This window comes from Oryctolagus cuniculus, chromosome 9, assembly GCF_964237555.1.
Source record: "Oryctolagus cuniculus chromosome 9, mOryCun1.1, whole genome shotgun sequence".
Lineage (NCBI taxonomy): Eukaryota > Metazoa > Chordata > Mammalia > Lagomorpha > Leporidae > Oryctolagus > Oryctolagus cuniculus.
The window spans coordinates 90,908,067-90,932,457 of record NC_091440.1 but is presented as its reverse complement, the minus strand read 5'-3'; the positions used below and the strand labels follow the sequence as shown (position 1 = coordinate 90,932,457).

General features: G+C 40.4%; 1 protein-coding gene across 20 annotated transcripts in view; it reads right to left on the bottom strand.

Moving 5' to 3' along the window:
* ZMYM2 (zinc finger MYM-type containing 2) overlaps positions 1-24,391 on the bottom strand; it is a 109,859-nt gene that overhangs the window by 82,995 nt on the left and 2,473 nt on the right. For 7 of the 20 annotated variants that reach the window (XM_070049112.1, XM_070049122.1, XM_070049116.1 and 4 more), the window contains exon 3: positions 12,522-12,567. The exons of the other annotated variants lie outside the window; for them this stretch is intronic. The gene's annotated coding sequence lies outside the window, so the exon portion shown is untranslated. The remainder of the gene's footprint in view (positions 1-12,521; positions 12,568-24,391) is intronic. 20 annotated transcript variants of the gene reach the window in all.

The following is a 24,391-nucleotide window of genomic DNA, read 5'->3' as shown; positions in this document are numbered from 1 at the left end:
TGTGGACTCAAAAGGCTTCCATAGCTTTGGCAGCTCATGACAAGAGCCTCGGGTGATCGCTGATGTCATAAATAAGAGTGTCAATTGTTAAATCAATAACAGGAGTCACTTGTGTGTACTTGCTCCACATGTAGGACCTCCGTCCTTAATGAGCTGTACTATGAGAATTAACAGTAAAAGTTGTCTTCAAACAGTACAGTCTCAACTTCAAAATCATACCATGCATCTTCTCTAACCACAATGGGAAAAAGCTGTAAATCAACTCAAGAATCTCCAGAACATATGTAAGCATATGAAGACTGAACATGTTCCTGAATGAACAGTGGGCCATTGAAGAAATCCAAGGACAACTCAAAAAAATTCTGGAAACGAATGAAGATGGCGATAGAACATATCAAAATTTATGGGATACAACAAAAGCAGTTTTAAGAGGAAAGTTTATAGTAATAGGTACATACCTTAACAAATTGGAAAGGCAACAAATAAATGAGCTATCAATATATCATAAGGATATAGAACAACAGCATCAAACCTAAACCAAAACTAGTAGGAGAAAATAAAATAATTAAAATTAGAGAAGAAATCAACAAAATTGAAACAAAAAAAAATACCTACAGAGCCGGCGCCATGGCTCAATAGGCTAATCCTCCACCTTGCGGCGCCGGCACACCGGGTTCTAGTCCCGGTCGGGGCGCCGGATTCTGTCCCGGTTGCCCCTCTTCCAGGCCAGCTCTCTGCTATGGCCAGGGAGTGCAGTGGAGGATGGCCCAAGTGCTTGGGCCCTGCACCCCATGGGAGACCAGGAAAAGCACCTGGCTCCTGGCTCCTGCCATCGGATCAGCACGGTGCGCCGGCTGCAGCGGCGGCCATCGGAGGGTGAACCAACGGCAAAGGAAGACCTTTCTCTCTCTGTCTCTCTCTCTCACTCTCCACTCTGCCTGTCAAAAATAAAAAATAAAAAAAAATAAAAAAAAAAAGAAAAGTTGTTTTAAAAAAAAAAAAATACCTACAAAAGATCAGGGTAACAAAAAGCGAGTTATTTGAAAAAATAAAACAATGATGTATCTTTGGCCTAACTAACCAAAAAAAGAGAGAAAGAAGACCCAAAGGAGATGATATCCCTACTAGAGCTTTGCATAAGCAGTAAGTAAAAAGTAGCTGAAAAGTCATTAGGTACTATATTTCCTTCCCATTCAAGTACAGCCAGAGGTTTAATCTACTGAGAAAGTACAAGAAGGAAGAAGGACTTTGGCAGTTTAAGGCCAAGTACTTTATTTCATTTGAATGTAGGATATAAAACAAACCTTCTCCCTGTGTTTTTTTTTTTTTTTTTTTTTTTTTTGGACAGGCAGAGTGGATAGTGAGAAGAGAGAGATACAGAGACAGAGAGAAAGGTCTTCCCTTTGCCGTTGGTTCACCCTCCAATAGAAGCCGAGGCCAGCACACTTCGGCCAGCACATCACGCTGATCCAAAGGCAGGAGCCAGGTGCTTCTCCTGGTCTCCCATGCAGGTGCAGGGGCCAGGACTTAGGCCATCCTCCACTGCACTCCCAGGCCATAGCAGAGAGCTGGCCTAGAAGAGGAACAACCGGGACAGAATCCGGCACCCCGACCGGAACCAGAACCCAGTGTGCCAGTGCTGCAGGTGGAGGATTAGCCTATTGAGCTGCGGAGCCGGCCTCCTATCTGTCTCTGGCCATCTCTCTGCCTTTTAAATAAAAGCTAAAAAAATAAAATCACAGTCCACAAATCTCTCCACTTGAGAAGCAGACTCTTTTCTGGGAAACATCACTACAACATTAAAAGATACCAGAAATGGGGATTTCTAAACAAACACACACTCAGATCATCTATAATGGAGTAAGATATCCAACAGTACCCTTACTCCCCTCAAGGGCTTAGCATATCCAGACAGCTCTTAGGAGTTCACTTCTGATTATGAACAGACAACCAAGGATTATCAACTAAGAAAAAGTATGAACGATTACCTTCATGAAAACACAAATGCGGCACATGCAGGGGATGGGATGGAGGGGCTGTTGTGAGGCAGTGGTTGTCAAGCAGCAGTTTGGGACATCTGCATCCCATACCAGAGTACCTGGTTTCAATCCAGGCAAATCCGTACTTCCAAGACAGCTCCCTACTAATAAGCTTGGGAAGCAGCAGATGACAGTCCAAATACTTGGGTTCCTGCCACCCACATGGGAGACCTTGATGGAGTTCTGGGATCCTGGCTTCAGTTTGGCTCATTCCTGGCTATTGCAGATATTTGGGGAGAAGATACCTTTCCCTCTCTCTGTTACTCTTTCAAGTAAATAAATACACTTTTAAAAAAAGTAAATATTTAGAGGAAAAACTTATTCCTCTGTGTTAAAAAAGCAAGAACTCCTTGAAGAAATGGTTTATTACAGGTCAGAGACCAGAAATGCACAAGATGAGCCTAAAACATAAACTATTGTGATTACTGGAGGCAGAGATGGGGGTTGGAATAAAGGTTTAAAGGACTCCAGGGCTAATATGAATAAGCTCCAAATGGGCCAGTAAGAAAGAATGGCAGAAAAAAATCACTGCAATGAATAAAATGCATCGAATTTGTTTAAATCCATGAGTTGATTATGATCTAATACCACCAAAAGCAATTCTAATTACAAAGGAAGATTCAATAACATAAAAGATATCAATTTTCCCTAATTAATCTTCAAATTTACTTTGATCCTAATAAAAATAACCAAAATTTTTAATTAGATAAACTGATTCTCAAATTTACATAGATAAATAAGCAGGAAAAAGAAAATTATGAAAGGAAATTAATATTAGAAGGAATTAGCATATTATAAAGCTATAATAAACAGATAAAAGGTACAGAAAATGGACCACAGGCAAAATACATAAGAAAGTCTTTACACTCAATATATGAAGACACTTAGTATCCAATGGTGATTTTAACAGGGATATGAATTCTTCAGTAAAGTATTATGAAACAACAAGAAGCTATGGGAAAATGGTACCTTGAAGGGGGCTGGCGCTGAACAACTAAAAAAACCTCAATATAAAAATTGTTTTTAAACAAGGCAAAAATGGATTAAAAAAATCACAAGAAAATAATGATACTTTATTTTTTATAATCTTGGAGTTGGCAAGGCCCTTGTAAATATAACACACACAAAAATTAGATGAAGACAGACTTCAGGCAAAACAATGAAGTGAGAAATTCTAGTTATGGATACTTCCAGCTAAACAACCATTAAGTTGGAAAAAGTAATAGGATCCAATTTCTTTCAATCCTGAAACCTAAATACACTTGCAACAACCAGGCGAGTGAGTACTAGGCAAAGAGGCTGCTGATTATTCATAAAACTAGCACAACCCAGACATCAGCTCCCATTCCTTACTCCACCTCATTCTACATTACTAGAGCAGCTGATTGGATACAAGGCTAGCAGTTGTGAGATCTTCTACCAAAATTTGGGATTGTGTGCTTGGGTTGATCTAGCGCCAATACTTCTCGTGGTTTCAGCCTTCTGGGCAACAGCTGCTTCCCCTGGAGCATCTATCAGAAGATTTAACCAGACATAATGCTTTTTTCCCCATCTTTTTTTTTTTTTCCCCAATCTGGACATTTAAGAAAATCTTTGTCAGCAATAATAGAATAGAAACTGCAATGACCACAAAAATAAATAAATAAATAAATAAAATAAAAAACAAGAAATATAAACCATGTGGAGCAGAAGTCTGGCACAGCAGGAATGATGCTGCTTAGGACACCAATATCCTGTATTGAAGTACACAAGTCTCAGTTTTGCTTCTGATTCCACCTTCCTGCTAATGAATCAATAGGTAAATCTCTGTATCTCCTCTCTTTCTCACTCTCTCTCTCTCCTTACAAATAGCTAAAATAAATAAATATAAAATGGCTCACATTCTAGATGTCAGGTTTTTAAAAAAATACAAACTGTGCAAGAAAAAATAGTTTAGGAAAAAAAGTCACATGAGTGGCTGAATTTCTTAAGTAAAATTCAGCAAACTATACATTAGGAGAATCAGATTTACAGAGCTACCAAAACATAATAATATTTAGAATGTCTAATTCTCAACAAAAATATTACAAAACATAAAAAGAAAACAAAAATAAAAGGTCTCATTCACAGAAATGAAAGACTGAAAGAAAACCATCTCTGAGAAATCCAAACACTGTAATTACCAAAGACATGCACTATCTTAAATATGCTCAACAAACTAAAGGAAAATGTATACAAATTACTAAAAGAAATCAGAAAGATGAACAATATAAATAAAAAATATATAAATAAATAAAATTATAAAAAGTAACCCAAAAATTTGAGGGAATGAAGAGTACAATAACAAAATGAAAATGTTACTAGCAGGGTTTAACAGAAGATCAAAACAGAAGAATCCCTAAACTTGAAGATAACATAACTGAAATTACCCAGTCTGAGGAACAGAAAGAAAAAATGAACAAAAAAAGAAAAAAAGTGAACAGAGCCAGTAGGACCTGTGGGATACCATCAAGTGCTCCCAACATCCACATTGTAAATAAAAAGGAACAGAAAAAATATTTGAAGATTGGTCAGAAACGTTCCAGACATGTTGAAGATACATACACCCAAGAAGCTCAATTCACTCAAAAAGCAGGATAAAGTCTAGAGATACATATTGTGGACCCAAAAATAATGATTTTGAAAGCAGCAAGACAGAAGTGACCCATTACATATAAAGGACTCTCAAAAGGGTAATTTACATTGTCAGTTATTTCTATAATGAAAGAAAAAAATCTGTCAACCAACAATCCTGTATCCATCAAAAGACTCCTCCCGAAATAAAGAGAAATTAAAACATTTCCAGAGGGGCCAGCACTGTAGCAAAGAAGGTTAAGCTGCCACCTGCTGTGTTGGTAATACCATATGGGAGCTGGTTCAAGTCCCTAATGCTCCAACTTCAATCTAGCTCCATGCTAATGTGGCTGAGAAAGCAGCAGAAGATGGTCCAAGTATTTGGGCCCTTGCACCGTAAGGGAGACGTGGAAGAAGCTCCTAGCTCCTGACTCCTGGCTTCAGCTTGGTCCAGTTATGACTGCTGCAACTATTTGGGGAGTGAACCAGCAGATGAAGATCTCTTTCTCTCTCTCTCTCTCTCTGCTACTCTTTCAAATAAATGGAGTAAATCTTCAATAAAATAAAATATATAGGGACCGGCGCTGTGGTGCAGCCAGTAAAGCCACTGCCTGCAGTGGCGGCATCCCATATGGGTGCCAGTTAAGAGTCCCGGCTGCTCCACTTCAGATCCAGCTCTCTGCTATGGCCTGAGAAAGAAGCAGAAAATGGCCCAAGTCCTTGGGCCCCTGCACCCGCGTGGGAGACCTGGAAGAAGCTCCTGACTCCTGGCATAAGATCGGTGCAGCTCTGGCCATTGCAGCAAATTGGGGAGTGAACCAGCAGATGGAAGATCTTTCTCTCTCTCTGCCTCTCCTTCTCTCTGTGTAACTCTGTCAAATAAATAAATAAATCTTAAAAAAAAAATAAAATATATAGAAACAGGAATCAAGATAATAGGAAAAAAATTAACACAAAAAAGAAATGGGAAGAAAAAACATGAGACATACAAAAAATAGCAAAATCTGAAATGTAAACAGATTAAATTCTCCTATAAAAGAGACTGACAGGTACAATTAAAAAACAGTGGGGAGAAGGGGGAGGCTGCTCTACTTCCGATCCAGCTCCCTGCTGCTGGAAAAGCAGCAGAAGATGGTTCAAATGTTTGGGCCCCCGCACCATGTGGGAGAAAGCTCCTACCTCTGGCTTCAGATGGGCCCAGCTCCGGCCATTGTAGCAAACTGGGGAGTGAACCAGTGGATGGAAGACCTCTCTCTCTCTTTCTCTCTGCCTCTGCCTCTCTGCAACTCTGCCTTTCAAATAAATAAATAAATCTTAAAAAAAAAAAAAAAATCCAGGACTGGCGCTGTGGTGTAGTAGGTTAAGCCCCACCTGTGGCACCCACATGTTCACTGGTTCAAGTCTTAGCTCTCCACTTCCGATCCAGCTCTCTAATGGCCTAGGAAAGCAGCAGAAGATGGCCAGGTGCTTGGGCCCCTCCACCCACATGGGAGACCTGGAAGAAGCTTCTAGCTCCAGGTTCAGATTGGCCAAGCTCCAGCCATTGCAGCCATTTGGGGAGTGAACCAGTAAATGGAAACTCACTCTCTGCCTCTCCCTGTCTGTAACTGCCTTTCAAATAAATTAAAAAAGAATATGATTTTCCAAAAGCTTTCTCATAAAAAGCTATCAAAAATATTGTTTAAAAAAAAAAAAAAAAAAAAAAAAACAGAATCCAGGGACCAGCGTTGTATCCCAGCAGGTTAAGCCACCACTTGGAATGCTAGCATTCCATATTGGAGTCCCAGCTATTTGAGCTTTCTGCTAACGGACCTGGGAAGGCAGCAGAAGATGACCCAAATATTTAGAATCCTGCCACCCCTGTGGAAGACCAAAATGGACTTCCACAGAGTTCCTGGCTCCTGGCTTTAGCCCAGCACAGCCCTAACTGTTGCAGCCATTTGGGATGCTGGCATTACAGGCTTATGCTATAACGCCAGCCTGGAGTTTTAGTTTTTCAAGACATAAAATTTCAGAAGATCTGTTACAATGACATATTTAACGCTACCACTGCTGTACAGTTAAAAATGGTTAAGATGGTAAATTTCTTTTTTCTTTTTTATTTATTTTTATTTTATTTTGAAAAGGAGACAGAGATCTTCCATTTGCTGGTTCATTCTTTAAATGCCCACAAGAGTTGGGGCTGTGCCAGGATGAAACCAAGGCGAAGAACTCCCTCAGTGTTTCCCATATGGGTAGCAAGGATCCAAGTACTTTAGTCATCACCAGCTGTTTCCCATGATGCTTAGCAAGAAGCTGGATGGGGAGCAGAGGTGGGACTCTAACCCAGGAACTCCAACAAGGGACCCAGGCCTCCCAAGCAGAATTTGAACCTATGTGCCAAATGTTCAGTCCTTTTTTCTAAAAAGAAAAGAAAAAATTATTTATTTACTTGCAAGGTAGGGTTACAGAGAGGGAGAGAGAGAAAGAGAAGCCTTCCACCTGCTGGTAAACTTCCCAAATAGCCACAAAGGCTAGAGCTGAGACAATCAGAAGCCAGGAGCCAGAAACTTCTTCTGAGTCTCCCACAAGGATGCAGAGGCCCAAGCCCTTGGGCCATCTTCTACTGCTTTCCCAGGCCATCAGCAGGGAGCTGGATCGAAGTGGAGCAGCCAGGACTCAAACTGGTGCCCATATGAGATGCCAATGCCACAGGCAGAGGCTTAACCTACTACACCACAGTGCTGGCCCTATTTTTTTTTTAAACTACAATTAGAAATAAAAAATAAGGAGGGACTGGCATTGTGGAGTAGTTGGTAAAGCCACCAAACCTGCCACTTCAACACACATAACTCATATAGCTCTGGATCACGTCCCAGCTGTTCTACATCTGATACAGCTCCCTGCTAATGGCCTGGGGAAGCAGTGGAAGATGGCCCAAATGCTTGGGTCCCTGCCACCTACATGGGAGACCTAAATGAAGCTCTTGCTCCTGGCTTCAGCCTGGTCCAGCACTGGCCATCTGTGGAATGAACCAGCAGATGAAAGATAGATCTGTCTCTCCCTCTTCCTCTCTGTAACACTAACTTTCAAATAATTGAATTTTTTCCTTAAAAAAATAAAAAAGAGAAAAGAAAGGAAGGAATAAAGTAAAGAAGGTCCAGCGCTGTGGCATAGTGAGTAAAGCCACCATCTGCAGTGCCAGCATCCCATATGGGCACCAGTTCAAGTTCCAGCTGCTCTACTTCCAATCCCACGCCCTGCTTAAGAGCCTGGGAGCAGTGGCAGATGGCCCAAGTGCTATGGGAGACCAGGAAGAAGCACCTGGCTCCTGGCTTCAGATTGGCACAGCGCTGGCCGTAGCAGCCATTTGGGGAGTGAACCAATGGAAGGAAGACCTTTCTCTCTGTCTCTCTCTCTCTGTCTGTAACTCTACCTGTCAAATAAATTTAAAAAAAAAAAAAAAAGGCAAAGTAAAATAACAAATACTGATGAGGATGTCTATAAATGGAACTTTTGTGAACAGCTGGTTGAATTTTAAAAATGGTATAGCATTGTGGGAAATAGCCTGACAGTTCTTCAAAAAGTCGTATATAGGGTCAGGCATTTGGCCTAGCTGTTAGCCACCAGCTGGGACACCTGCAATCCATATCACAGTGCCTGGGTTTGAGTCCCCACTCTACTCTCCATCCCAGTTTTACGGTAATATACACCCTGTGGCTCAGCAGGTGATGGCTCAACTAGTTTTGTTCCTACCACCCATGTGGGAGACACCACAGATGGAGTCCTGGCTCTTTGCTTTGGCCTGAGTTAGCCCTCGCCATTGGGGGTATCTGGCAAGTTAACCAGCAGAGAGGACCTCTATCTGTCTCTCCCCATCTGTCAAATAAATAAATTAGTCACATAGAAAGCTGTATACCCCAAAAAATTGAAAGTAAAGACTCCAATAGATACCTGTATCTATCAACAAATGAATAGATAAACAAAATGTTGGTATACATACACAAAAGAATATTACTCTGGGGCCAGCACTGTGGCGTAGCAGGCAAAGCCATTGCCTGTAGCACCAGCATCCCATATGGGTGCTGGTTCAAGTCCAGGCTGCTCTACCACCAATCCAGCTCTCTGCTATGGCTTGGGAAAGCAGTAGAAGATAGCCCAAGTCCTTGGGGCCCTGCACCTGTGAGGCAAGACCCAGAGGAGGCTCCTGGCTCCTGACTTTGGATTTGTGCAGCTCTGGCTGTTATGGCCAATTGGGGAGTGAACCAGCAGATGAAAAAACTCTCTTTCTCTCCTCTCTCTTTCTTTGCCTCTCCTTCTCTGTGTAACTCTGACTTTCAAATAAATCTTTAAAAAAAAATAGAATATTACTCAGTGTTTTTCCCCACACACAAAAATGAATCGAATTTTTATACATGTGTACAATGTAGATGAACCTCGACAATAGCATACTAAGTGAATAAGCCAGACATAAAAGGACAATATTGTATTATTCCACTACTTACAACAGGCAAATTCAGAGACAAAAAGACAGAAGTTACCAGAAAACAGGGGGCTGGGAGACTGGGATTCTTTTATCTACAAGAGTGTCCTTTTAGGATGATAAAAGTTTGGGAAATGACCTTTCTCTCTGTCTTGCCCTCTTTCTGTGATTCTGCCTTTCAAATGAATCTTTAAACAAACAAAAAAGTTTGGGAAATGGGTAGTGGTGATATTTGCAAAACACTATGTCACTGAATTGTATGCACTTAAAAATGGTATATTTTATGTTAGTATTTATACCAGAATTTCTTTTAAAAAGGAAAAAAAAAGGCCAGTGTCATGGCATAGAGGGTTATGCCAGCATCCCAAATGGGCAGATTCAAGTCCCAGAGGCTCCACTTCTGATCCAGCTCCCCACTAAAGGCCTGGGAGAAGCAGCAAATGATGACCCAAGTGTTTGGGTCCATGTTGCCCATGTGGGAGACCTGGAAGAAGCTCCTGGCACCTGGGTCCACCTTGACCCAGCCCCAGCCATTCTGGCCATCTGTGGAGTGAACCACGGAGTATGGAAGATCTCTCTCTCCCTCTCTCTATTTAACTCTTTCAAATAAATCAATAAAAATCTTTTTAAAAAAAGGAAAAAAGAAAGGAAATTTAAGATCATTTACCCATATAGGTGAAAATACTACACAGCAAGCAAACAATCCAGTCTAAAGCCAGTATCAGCTGGGTGTCCTCTAATTCCCTTCCCAGACATTCTTTACTTGGAGACAGCGCAGGTTGGGGGCCTGGTCCCAAGACTGACTTCCCACTTCAGATGCCAATTGCAAGCCACAGGTGGTTTTGTTGTTTTATCTGTGTTTCTGATAGACTACCAATAAATCAAGGTTCCTGAAAATCTCACTTCAGTTTGCTAGAGCAGGCCACAGAACTCAAGGAAACACTTAATTTACATTTACTGATTTATCATTAAGAATATTACAAAAGATACAAATTATCAGATGCATAGAACAGGGCTTGTGAGAAAGGATAGGAGTTCTCATGCCCTCTTTGAGACACCACTCCATGAAACTTCCATGTATTCAGTCTGGAAGTTCTCCAAACAGGAGACATCAGGAAACATGAGCCAGAAATGGAAGCCAGGCACTCCAATGTAGAGTACAGGAGTCCTAGCTGCTAAGCTAATTCCTGCTCCAAAAAAAATCGCGAATTCTAAAGGCCACCAATTTTCTCTTATATTGACAAAGATCAAAAGGTTTAAAAAGGGGCAGGAGTTGTAGCACAACTGGTTGGGCTCCACTTGGGATGACTATTATCCCCTATCAGAGTACTTGGAATCAAATCCTGCCTCCTCTTCTGATCCAGCTTCTTGTTAATGTCCTTCTAAGCTATACCTTGAAGGCAATGTATGATGGCCCAAGTACTTGGGTTCCTACTACCTCCAAGGAACACCTAGATGGAGTTCTTGGTTCCTGGCTTTGGCCTGGTCCAGCCCTGGCTGCTGCAGGCATTTGTAAAGTAAGCCAGCAGATAAAAGATTTCTGAAACTTCCTCTGACACTCTGTCTTTAAATAAATAAGTAAAATTTTTCTTGAAGTTTTTTTTTAGCATTCAAAATAGATCTTGAAACTTCACTTTTACCTATCTCTACAGATAGCTTTCTACCCCTAGAAAACCACCACCACTTTTATGCTGGATTAATGACATTATCTACTCTAGTCCCTAGCATACCTAAAGAACTCTTAAAAAATTTAATCAGGCCGGCGCCGCGGCTCACTAGGCTAATCCTCCGCCTAGCGGCGCCGGCACACCGGGTTCTAGTCCCGGTTGGGGCGCCGGATTCTGTCCCGGTTGCCCCTCTTCCAGGCCAGCCCTCTGCTGTGGCCAAGGAGTGCAGTGGAGGATGGCCCAAGTGCTTGGGCCCTGCACCCCATGGGAGACCAGGAAAAGCACCTGGCTCCTGGCTCCTGCCATCGGATCAGCGCGGTGCGCCGGCCGCAGCGTGCTGGCCGCGGCGGCCATTGGAGAGTGAACCAACGGCAAAGGAAGACCTTTCTCTCTGTCTCTCTCTCTCACTGTCCACTCTGCCTGTCAAAAAAAAAAAAAAAAAGAAAAAAGAAAAAAAAATTTAATCAGACTACACCATTTACTTTGTTTAGTGTAGATGGTTTTCTAGAGCACTTAAGAGAAAACATGATTCTTCCCTCAACATGTGAGATTTTTACCTCATCTGATCCCTGCCTAAAATCCAGGTTCACTTTCAACACTATTCTTTCTCTGTCTTGCTTACTAAAGCTTCAGCTATACTGTCTTGGTTCAAGGAAAGGCCCAAGTTCCTTCCTGTCTCAGGATTCTTTCCAAAGTATCAATTTAGTCTCAAAGATTATTCTGTGCCAAACACTCTACTAACCTATCCCTGATCTCAATTAGGTCTCCTGCTCTACTCTCACATCAAAATGCATAGTTTCCCCAACTATACTTATCTAATATGTAATTATGTTTACTTATTAATTTGTAATCTGTATCCCTCATTAGACTGCATATTCCAAGAGGGTAAAGACTTGTGTTTTTACTGTCTTTTGCTGTATCCCCTAAACTTAAAAGTCCTAGTAAATAAATATTTACTGAATATTTTTCCTAATAAATAAAGTGAATAATCTTTCTGTGTTTTTTATTTTTTAATTCTTCCCTAGCCCACTGAATTCTAATTCAAACTTTCCTGTGTTCCACAGTACAATCACTTCATCCCTGAGCCTTTGTTTCCCCCATTATAAAACAGGAAATAAGCTAAAATAAGAATCTCAGTCCTACTATCTTTACTTCTCTATTATTTACATAATTACACTTAGTAATACGATCTTAGTCCCTTAAATGGTTATCATCCCTCCCACCCTCCCTCTCTCTGAAACTGTGCCTATCAAATAAATAAAAATACATCTTTTAAAACAAAGGGGAAGGAGAAGACATTGTCATATAGTGGTTAAGGCTATGAGGTCAGCAGTTATGCCTATGACAGTATCCCATATGGGCACCAGTTAGGGTCCTGGCTGCTCTACTTCCAATCCAGCTCCCTGCTAACATGCCTGGGAAAGCAGTGGAAGATGGCTCACATCCTTGGGCCCCTGCACCCAGACTCCTTTCTCTTGGTTTCAGACGAGCCAAGAACCAGCTGTTGCCGCCATCTGGGGAGTAAACTAGTGGATGGAAGATCTCTCTCTAACTGCACCTTCCAAATAAATAAAAATCAATCTTAAGAAAAAAAAAAAAAACTACAACACAAATAAACTTCCACTACATATGTTAATTTGGAAACAAATCATCAAAACATTAATTTATTCTTATGACTACTTGTGTCCCAAATCTATGTTTTGATTACAAATTCTCCCCCAATGTTTAAACATGATGGAATAGAGGGCTCAAAAAGTTTACCTTCTTTACATGACTTCAAATGCTCCATGATTAGACCTCATCTAACCTAAAGAAACAATAACACTTGCATCAATAAGCAAATGAGACCACAGATTCAAAAAGGCTAGACTTCAGCTACCAAGAATCTATTTCTCTAATGCAGTTATTAAATAAAATGTTTCATAAGATTCAAAATCCATGACAATGTTTAATACCATCTTTTCCTTGAGATGTGTTCCTCATGTATTTCACTAAATGCCTTCAAAATTCAAAGGAAGAGAATATGGAGTACATCAAACAAAATTAATAAACAAATTTCAAAAGTAAACAGACTACCCTATCATTTACAGATTTCCAATTTATTTATTTACCTAGTGAATACTTAAAATTCTTTAAAATGAATCTGAAGTAAAGAAAATATTAAGTTTTAATTTACTTATTCCCTTTATTCAATCCCTCAATTCAATCCCTTGAGTTCTACTTTTTGTCTCTGAATTTCATTACATCTAACAAGATCATAAACTACCAACTTCATAAAAGATACATTTGGTACCACTTTAATCACAACTACCTTGAAATATTGTTTCTTAAATATATTATATCATTTTGCAAATGAATACACTATATAATCAAGCAAATTTCCTATGGCACACAGTTGCTAAGTGGCAGACCCAGAGTTTGTACCTAAAGTTCACACACTTTTCATTATATCACATGTCTCCTACTCAAATAGAACTGAGCCTTATGAACTGACCATTAGAATTCAAACAATTAGCTGAAGACTTTCATAACATATGGACAGGAATTATAAGAATGTCAAACTGTCAAGTATGTCAATTGTTGATAGCATATCATATATATATATATATAATGAGTATAAAAATCTGGGAAAAAATTCTAAGACTATTTAAAACTGGCCTCAGAGTGAGACTATGGGGTAACTTTGATTTTTGTCACATATTTTTACTGCTTGAAGGTTTAAGATCATATTCAATTTTAGAACCAAAATAGTCTTTTATAACTATCCTTTTCTGATATGCATATAGTTACTCATTTCTATATATTGCCAACCGTACCTCATTGTTCATATTTATTCATTTATATAACTATCTTGCCAAATTGTAGTGCGAACTTACCTAAAAAACACACACCACACTTCCTAGTTGAATTCTTCTTTCTAAAGTCCAGGCTTAGTTCGCATTTTGTTTCATATGCCAACAGGAATTCCTCACTTTTTTTTTAAAGATTATTTATTTATTTGAAAGGCTGAGTTACACTGAGAGAGAAGAAGAGGTAGAGAGAGCAAGGTCTTCCATCCACTGGTTCACTCCCCAAATGGCTGCAATAGCTGATCCAAAGCCAGGAGCCAGGAGTTTCTTCCAGGTCTCCCAGGTGGGTGCAGGGGCCCAAGGAGTTGGGCCATCTTCTACTGCTTTCACAGGCCATAGCAGAGAGCTGGATCAGAAGTGGAGGAGATGAGACTTGAACCAGCACCCACATGGGATGCCGGAACTGCAGGCAGAGGCTTTACCAGCTACGCCACAGTGCTGGCCACAGGAATCCCTCACATTTTTGCCAAGGAAGTGATGTGATCAGACTGGGCTTTAGGAAAAATTTATCTGACTGTGGACCACAGGAAAACTGCGTTACAAATAAACTCCCTGCTTCCTAACATAATGGGTTAAGGTTCAAGAACAAAGCAAAACAGGAGAGATCTAAAGATACTACCTTAAGAAATAATGATACTTGTGCGCCGGCCGCGGCGGCCATTGGAGGGTGAACCAACGGCAAAGGAAGACCTTTCTCTCTGTCTCTCTCTCTCTCACTGTCTACTCTGCCAGCCGCGGCGGCCATTGGAGGGTGAACCAACGGCAAAGGAAGACTTTTCTCTCTGTCTCTCTCTCTCTCACTGTCCACTCTGCCTGTCAAAAAAAAAAAGAAAGAAAAGAAAAGAAAAGAAAGAAAAAAAAAGAAATAATGATACTTAAAAATCTCAACATTTCACCCTAAGAAGAGGCAATACAGAAGATGGTCAGCAGTAGGAGACCACATTAAGATCAAAATGCCAGGGCGGGCACTGTGAAGTAGTAGGTTAAGCCTCTACCTGTAGTGCTAGCATTCCATATAGGCCCTAGTTTGAGTCCCAGCTGCTTCTCTTCTGATCCAGCTCTCTGCTACAGCCTGGGAAAGGCCACTGCACCCACATGGAAGACCCAGAAGAAGCTCCTGGCTCCTAGCTTCGGATCAGCCTAGCTTGGGCCGTTGTAGCCATTTGGGGAGTGAACTAGCAGACAGAAGACCTTTCTCTCTGTCTCTCCCTTTGTCTGTATCTCTACCTCTCAAATAAATAAATCTTAAAAAAAAAAAATCAAAGTGCCAGAAGTTAAGAGTTTAAGTGTTAAATCTGAGAGGTTCGTGTTGTGACACAGCAGATTAAGGTACCCTAAATACTAGAGAACCGGTTCCAGTTCTGGCTGCTCCACTTCTGATCCAGCTTCCTGTTAATGCACCTAAGAAAGCAGTGGAAAACAGTCCAAGTACTTGGGCTCCTGCAACCCACATGGGAGACCCAGATGGAATTCCCGGCTGCCTGCTTCCAGCTGGCCTAGTGTTGGCTGTGGGAGCCATTTAGGGAATGAACTAGTGAACGGAAAATTTCTCTCAAATAAATGAAAAATAAATAAATAAATAAAATTAAATAAAAGTTAAATTTGAAACATTAATTTCAAATACTACCAAATTAAAACCAAAAATCAGCAGTTAAGGAATTGGCAATTATGTACCAGTGATTTCAAAAAGAGCAAATTTGGTATAGCATTGACAGATTACAAACTGGCAGTGAATGGTGAATGTCTTTCAAAAAGTATGGGAAAAATATATAATAGAGTAGCATGAAAAAGATGCTGAAGGAAAGATCACTTGGCATACTGATAAACTAGTAACAGCATGCAGAGACACGTTGGTCAAAAGACAGAATTCCTAGCCACCATTAGATGAGCACATGTTGCCTTTACTGTATCAGAAGCCACAGCAAGCATCATGTTTGGTCAATACAGACAGGTTAAGAATTGCAGCTGCTATTAACTGAATACCCAACTAGTTACTGGCCAGTCACATACCCTATACAATTTTAAGTGTTTATGTCAGCAATTTCAGGAAAGCATGTATTACTATACTTATTTGTTAAAAGAGTAAACTAAAATTCAGAGGTTAAGTGACTTGCCATCATCCCCTGCTTTTCCAAGGGGAGCTGCATTGCAAGAGTAGCCAGGACTCAAACTAGCACTCTGATATAGTTTGCTGGTGTTCCAACAGTAGCTTAACCCCCGTGCCACAACACTGCTCCCCCAAAAAACTTTTGAACTCAGACATAATGCCACAGGTGGAAAATTTCCCACCTGACCTCATGCAATGGATCACAGTCAAAATGCAGACACCCTAAAAATAATTCACTAAGTTACTTTCAGGTTATATACAAAATTATATATGAAACACAAATGAATTTCATGTTTAGATTTTTGTCTCATACTCAAGATACCTTAGTATATAGATGCAAATATTTCAAAATTGAAATAAATATGAAATCTAGAACACTTCTGGTCTCTAGAATTTTGTCTTGTTTTTTTTTGTTTTCTTAAGATTTATTTATTTATTTGAAAGTCAGAGTTACACAGAGAGAGGAGAGGCAGAAAGAGAGATGTCTTCCATCCAGTGGTTCACTCCCCAATTGGCTGCAACGGCCGGAGCTATGCCAATCTGAAGCCAGGAGCCAGGAGCTTCTTCCAGGTCTCCCACATGGGTGCAGGGGCCCAAGGACTTGGGCCACCTTCTACTGCTTTCCCAGGCCATGGCAGATTGGAAGTGGCAGCCAAGTCTCAAACAGGTGCCCATCTGGGATGCCAGCGCTTCAGGCCAGGGTGTTATGCTGCGCCACAGCACCTGCCCCTAGCATTTTGGATCAGGGTACTCAAGCTGTCCCTGAACTCTCCTATGTTCATGATTCTCTGTCACCCATTTCTTAATCAGATCCACAAAATCATTACTGTGAAATTTAGTTTTACAATTTTTGAGTATCAAATACTGTTTTCATATTGTACATTTAATATTTTCATATTGTACATTCCTGTTTCCAAATAAGTGTTAATCCTGCCTTATGTAATTTCATCTTATATCTCCAAATAGCTTTACACTGCTCTGAGAAGTTTCTATTTGATTGTTTGTTTTCCATGACACATGCACCTGACTTAAATTATTCCATCTTCTCTCCATTTGTATATCAGACCTTTCATCTTAATGGCCTTACCTGGCTGTTTCTCTATCTTCTCCCTAAACTTAAGTATTTTTTTTCCTTTCCATTCCTTTTGTATTTTTAACAAGACCACACAACATCTGTTACCACATCCTATGTCCTAAAGTCTACTTATACCTTGCTCTCAGGGTGAATTTTCTTGTTAGTAACAACTTCTGAATTTGCGATCATGGGATGTGGGTGGGAACGTCACATGGAAAAGGGACTACTGAGAACGAAGGAGGTTAAAAGGCTAAAAACTTAATTTTGGAGCTTTTCTGCCCAAAAAAGTTCTCACATGACAGATTCCAAATCTACCCTAGTCTACCTTTTGGGTGATGGAGTGTTCTAAAACTAGATTGTGGTATTGGCTGAACAAACATATACATTTATTAAAATTTATGAAGCTTTTAACATAAATTTTACTGTACATAAATTGTACTCAATGAAATTGTTAACAATAAAACAAAGTTATAGGAGCCGGTGTTGTGACACCTCGAGTCACATGCAACTCAGGCATCCCATGTGGGTTGCTGCTCCACTTCCAATCCAGCTCTCACTAATAGCCTGAGAAAAGCAGCAGCAGATGACCCAAGTAATTGAGCCCCTGCCACCCACATGGGAGACCCAGAGGAAGCTCCTGGCTCCAGCCTAACCCCATGCTGGCCATTGTGGCCATATAGAGTAAACCAGCAGGAGGAAGATTTATCTCTTCCTCTCTAATTCTTTCAAATAAATAAATAAATCTTATAACAAAACAAAAGTGTTGCCCTAATATTTATCAGTTTGCTATCTCAGGATGGGCTAGAATGGAGTTCCAGGCTCCTGGAATGGGCCTGGCTCAGCCCTGGCCATTGCAGCCACATGGGAAGTGAACCACTGGCTGGAACATCTGCCTTTCTCTCTCTCTCTCTGTCTCTCCCTCTCTCAGTCACTCTACCTTTCAAATAAATAAATCTTTTTTTAAAAAGGTTTTGAGTTTTGGAGCATTTTAGATTTCTGATTTTCAGTTTAGGGATGTTCAATCTTTACCATTTTGGGGCCAAAAACAATTAAAATAACAAAATAATTCAAACAAAATATGATATGCTTGAAAGAAAAAAAGAGGGTAAAATAAAAAATTCATTTAACCTAAAACTTCACTTCTTTTTTTTCTTTTTTTTTTACTTGAGAGTCAGAGTTACACAGAGAGAGGAGAGGCAGAGAGATATCTTCCACCCAACAGTTCACTCCACAGTTGGCCGCAACGGCCAGAACTGTGCCGACCCACATGGGTGCAGGGACCCAAGGACTTGGGCCATCCTCTACTGCTATCCCAGGCCACAGCAGAGAGCTGGATCGGAAGTGGAGCAGTTAGGACTAGAACCAGCGCCCATAAGGGATGCTGGCGCTTCAGGCCAGGGCGTTAACCCGCTGCGCCACAATGCTGGCCCCTAAAGCTTCACTTCTACTCAAACCTTTACTTAGTTTTATAGAAATGGAATCACAGTTAATCTGATAATTATTGAGCAAAACCAAAAATTTACAAACTCCTAATTAGGATCCTGTATAGTATAGCATCAAAAGTCAAAATGAAATACTCCTCCTGGCTATAAAAAAGCCAAAAAAACTGATTAGCCAACCATTAACAGAACATATCTTTTCTGACTACCTGAAATTAAATCTAGTAGGTGTTATAATATCCAATTTGTTGGGGCTAGCATTGTGTTATCATAGCTAAAGTTGGAGTCTCAGCTGTCCCACTTCCAATCTAGCTCCCTGCTAATGTGTCTGGGAAAGCCGAGGAGAATGGCCCAAGTCCTTGATCCCATTCACCCATGTGGGAGACCCAGAAGAAGCTCCTGGCTCCTGGCTTCTAGCTTCAGCCTTGCCCAGCCCAGGTGGTTGCAGCCATTTGGGGAGTAAACCAGCAGATGGAAAATCTGTCTCTCCTTCTCTATCTGTAACTCTGCCTTTCAAATAAATAAATAAATCTTTTTTTAAAAATGACTAACTACTTTACTTATCAAATCTAAATGTATGATTAGAAAGAAATTTACTGGGGTCTGTGCTGAGGCATAAAACGTAAAGCTGCCACCTGTGACACTGGCATCCCCGGCATCCCATATGGATGCTGGTTCGAGTCCTGGCTGCTCCACTGATGATCCAGCTCCCTGCTAATGGCCTGGGGAAAGCAATGGAAGAAGGCCCAAGTACTTGGGCCCTGCCACTCCAGTGGAAGATCTGGATGAAGCTCCTTATATCAGCATGGCCCAGCACAGGCAGTTGCAGCCATCTTGGGGAAAGAATCAATGCATGGAAAATTTCTTGGGGCCTGCTCAGTGGCGTAGCAGATGAAGCCACCGCCTGCAGTCCTGGCTGCTCCACTTCTGATCCAGCTCTCTGCTGTGGCCTGGCAAAGTGGTGGAAGATGGCCCAAGTCCTTGGGCCCCTGCCCGCATGTGAGAGACCTGGAAGAAGCTCCTGGCCCCTGGCTTCGGATCAGCACAGCTCCAGTCGTGGTCCAGTGGTCCAGTGGTTGTGGCCAATTGGAGAGTAAACCAGTGGATGGCAGACTCTCTCTCTGCCTCTCCTCTCTGTATAACTCTGACTTTCAAATAAATAAATAAATAAATCTTTAAAAAGAAAATTTCTCTCTCCCTCTCTGTAACTTTTTCATATAAAACCTTTTTTTAAAAAAAGTGTACTGCAAGAATAGCAACAGATCTTTCTCAACTTTTTACGAAGTTGTAGTAATTCTGTTTCTACTAAATTTATCTGGAAAAATGAAGTTTACCTTAAAATCAAAATCATACTTAAAAATATAATAATTTGAGGATAAAATATTTTTAAACCTTTAGACTAATTTATAAATGCACAAAATGAAATCTGACCCTCCAATTTACTAGGAACATTAGAAAGAAAAAAAATCTCAACCCTCTAAAGAGGTAAGAGAAAATCTAATCCTGAGCAGCCTAAATTCTCTAGCAATAATCTGGTAGTATTTAAAGAACAAACAAAAGCAAGATAATTGGTACTAATAAAACATAAATGCAAGTTTCTTAAAGCCAGACCTATTAAATTTTCATTACTTACTTTTAAATATCCAAAGGTTACTCTCAAATTCCTTCTTAAAATAGCAAACACAAATACTTAACAGAATATTGATCAATTCAATAACATTTAAAAATCCAAGTCAATCCCTCCTTTCAAATTAAACACCATTTTTATTCAATTTGATTACTTCCATTTTTCAATGATTCTTAAGTTAAAAATAAAATAGAATCAACCCAAAGTCACGTGACCAAGTGATTTTGTTAACCTCTCTACACATTATTTAAAGAAGATTTTTCCGTGATTTACACAAATTTACTTTACAGTCCAACAGAAATGCTTCAAGTTCTAGGTAAAACTTGATCCAAAAAATAATATATCCTAGGCTGGTGTTGTGACATACAGGGTAAAGCTGCCAGGAGGGATGCCAGCATTCCATAAGGGCACTGGTTCGCTGCAGCTCCACTTCTGATCTAGGTCCCTGCTAATAGCCTAGGAGAACCAGCAGGGTATGGTCCAAGTGTTTGGGCCTCAGCCACACATGTGGGAGACCTGGAGGAAGCTCCTGGCTCCTGGCTGCAGCCTGGCCCAGTCCTAACTGTTGCGGCCATCTGAGGAATCAACCAACAGTTGGAAAATCTATTTCCCTCTCTCTCTCTAAAACTCTGGTTTTCAAATAAAGAAATAAATCTTTCAAAAATTTAATATATCCTAAAATATGTAACAAAGTAACAGACATGTTCTAAAGTGTTATAATCCAAATTTTAACACAATTCATCTCCATATCACCTAAGTATTTTTTGCTGGCCTCCACAAAGATCCTCTTCCCACCTTTATAAGAAATCTAAGATTACAAGGTGACTTACTTAAAAACCAGGTTGCAAATACATTACTTCCTGACTGGTATACAATCAAAATAAAACACAAAAATGAACTGCAATATTTATGCAGAACCCTATAGTTCAAAGTTATGGATTTATCTGACAGAAATTCTTAGTGACAATTTTATGAGTCTAACACATTGTTTTAGATTTGAAAACTTCAAAAGTCTATACAATTCTAAAATCTTGAGTCTATGCTGGGACAGCAATAGAAAAAAATTAATCAACTGAAATTAAAAAAAAAAAAAAGGAAAACAAATGAATTCAAAGCCATCTCTGTTTCCTAACTTAAGATCATCTGAGAATCCAATGTGAGAAAACACTTTAATGTGGGCTTTTCTTGCATCTCTTGGAAAAAAACACATTAAAGTTATTATGCCAGGGACCAACACTGTTGCATAGCAGGTAAAGCCACTGCCTGCAATGCCAGCATCTCATACAATGGGAACTAGTTTGAGTCCTGCCTGCTCCACTTCAGATCCAGCTCCCTGTTAATGCTTCTGGGAAAGCAGCAAATGACCCAAGTGCTTGGGTTCCTATACCCACATAGGAGACCTGGAAGAAGCTCCTGGCTCCTGGCTTCAGCCTGGCCCAGCCCTTGTCATTGTTGCCATTTGGGTAGTGAACCAGTGGATAGAAGACCTCTCACTCTGTCTCTAACTCTGCTTTTCAAATAAATATAGATCTTAAAAAAATTATGCCAAAATCTTCTTAAAATGTCTCTTAATGTAAGATTATGCTAATATTGTCAACTATGGTGGTGATCAATATCAATGCCTAAAGATAGGAGATATCTAAAAGTATGAATAATGATTTACAAATGATATCACAAGCTCTACATCAACACAAAAGTAAAAAATTTATATCAGGATCTGTGTGATAACTGATTCAGAGTTGTCCTACCAAATGAGGTATAAAAGTCCAGCACATGAGGTTTCAGAAAAGCAGAACATGGGAAAGTAAAGATCACCTTTTATCTTTCCCCCAGCTATTTAAAAAGATAGGTGAGGGGCTGACATTTTGGTGGGTAAAGCTGCCACCTGCAGTGCCGGCTCCCATAAGGGTGAGTTCAAGTCCTGGCTGCTCTACCTCTGATCCAGTTCCCTGCTAATGGCCTCGGAGAGCAATAGAAGATGGCCCAAGGACTTGAGCCCCTGCACTCTCTTGGGAGACAGTGGAAGAAGCTCCTGGCTTCGGATACACCCAGCTCTGGCCATTGCAGCCATTTGGAGAGTGAACCAGTGGATGGGAAGACCTTCTCTCTGTCTCTCCCTCTCTGTCTGTAACTCTACCTCTCAAATAAATAAATAAATCTTTCAAAAAAAAAAAATATACTAAAGCCGGCGCCGCGGCTCACTAGGCTAATCCTCCGCCTGCAGCACCAGCACACCGGGTTCTAGTCCAGGTCGGGGAGCCGGATTCTGTCCCGGCTGCCCCTCTTCCAGGCCAGCTCTCTGCTGTGGCCAGGGAGTGCAGTGGAGGATGGCCCAAGTGCTTGGGCCCTGCACCCCATGGGAGACCAGGATAAGTACCTGGCTCTTGCCATCAGATCAGTGCGGTGCGCTGGCCACAGCGCACCGGCCGTGGCGGCCATTGGAGGGTGAACCAACGGCAAAGGAAAACCTTTCTCTCTGTCTCTCTCTCTCACTGTCCACTCTGCCTGTCAAAAAAAAAAAAAAAAAAAAAAAAGAATATACTAAGACACAAAAAGTGTACAATGTATTTTTAAGTCAAAATATTTTGTGAATACATCTAAAAGCACTCACTTCACATTAAATGTACAATAAATGCTAATCTAATAAGGCAACTTATTTAGTTAAGGTCAATTAAAAATTGTCAGGTTATCTTCATCTTACTATAAGATATAGTAATAAAACACCACCAGTTGGAATTGCTAATAAATTTTAATTCTTAGTTAAGTCATTAAATAGCAAAATGAGAACCACATTTTGGTATTATTTAAAAGAATCAGAGCCAGTGTTGTGGTGCAGCAGGTACAGCCTCTGTATGCAGCACTGGCATCCTATATGGATGCCAAATCATGTCCCAGCTGCTCCACTTCCAATCCAGCTCCCTGCTAATGGCCTCAGAAAGCAGCAGAAGATGGCCCAAATGTTTAAGTCCCTACCATCCACATGGGAGACCCATACAAAGTTTCTGGCTCCTGGCTTCACCATGGCCTGGCACTGGCCACTGAGACCATCTGGGGAATGAATCAATAGATGTAAAGTCTCTTTCTCTCTGTTTCTCCCTCTCTCTCTGTAACTCTTTCAAAAGAAATAGATGTTTTTTAAAAAATCATTGTATTCCATTAATATATATGCTGATATTTCAGAAAAATCCTAACTATACATTTTCTAAGTCCCTCATCTCCAAATCTCTTACCAAACTTAACCAATCATCAACAATTCAACCAAGAACAAAAGAAATAATCCTGGAAAGATAAATCATTTGTTAAAATATGTGGTAATAAGTACTGTCCATCCATTTGAAAAGATGTGATCCTTGATCTATCATATTTGGATGATCTAATGCCTAAAGAGTTTAAACTCATTAGAGAAATAATGAACATATATTCATTCAAGTTATATTATTTAGGAAACTACAGACTAAATCATACAGACACAGTAAAATTGGCCTATCAGTTGAGACACCACTAGGGATGCACCCATCACCTATTAGAGTGGCTGGGTTCAAGTTATCAGACCTACCCTCTATTCTAGCTTCCTGTTAATACACACCCTTGGAGGAAGGAAGTGATGACTCAAGTAGGTGGGCCCTTGTTACCCATATGGAAGACCAGGAATGAGTTCCCAGCTCCTGGCTTCCAGCTGTGCCAGCCTTGGCTGCTGCAGGCATTTGGTGAGTTAGCATGAAAAAGTAACTGCTATGAGGCCAGCACTGTGGTGTAGTGGGTTGAGTCGCTGCCTGCATCACTGGCATCCCATATGGGTACTGCTTCATGTGCCAGCTACTACACTACCAGTTCAGCTCCCTGCTAATGCACCTGGGAAAAGCAGTGGAAAATGACCCAAGTACTTGGGCCCGTGTCACCCACACAGGAGGCCCATATGAAATGCCTGGCTCCAGGCTTTGGCCTGGCCCAGGCTCAGCCATTGCGGCCATTTGGGGAATGAACCAACAGATGAAGGTCTGTGTTTCTCTCTCTCACCCCCTCTAACTCTGCCTTTCAAGTAAGTAAAATCTTTTTTTAAAAAGTAACTGATAACTATAGCTTTCTTATTTAAAAAAAAAAAGGTACTCAATGAGGCACAGTACTTTCTATTTGTTTATACACCATTTGCTAAGTAGAAAGACAATAAACTGAGAAGACTAACCTTGGATTTTTTTTCACTGTCTAAATTTCTAATTTGTAAAACAAGCATTTAATGTACTTTAAAACAGTAGAGTGTAGCTGCTGAACTTAGCCTCTGTAAAGAAACTGCTTAAATTCAGATCCTCGCTCTACTGAATACTCTTGTTGGGTATCTCCCTATGTCTGTTTACTCTTCTACAAATTAGCAATAAAAACAGTCTCTCCATCATTGGGTTATGATTAAATTACTTAATACATGTCAAGATTGGTTTGGACATGTGTTAATTTTAGAATATGAAGTATGGACATCCAGTATACTATTCTCACTTAGGAATTGTAATGCTTCCACAATAAAGTTTTTTTAAAAGCTTAC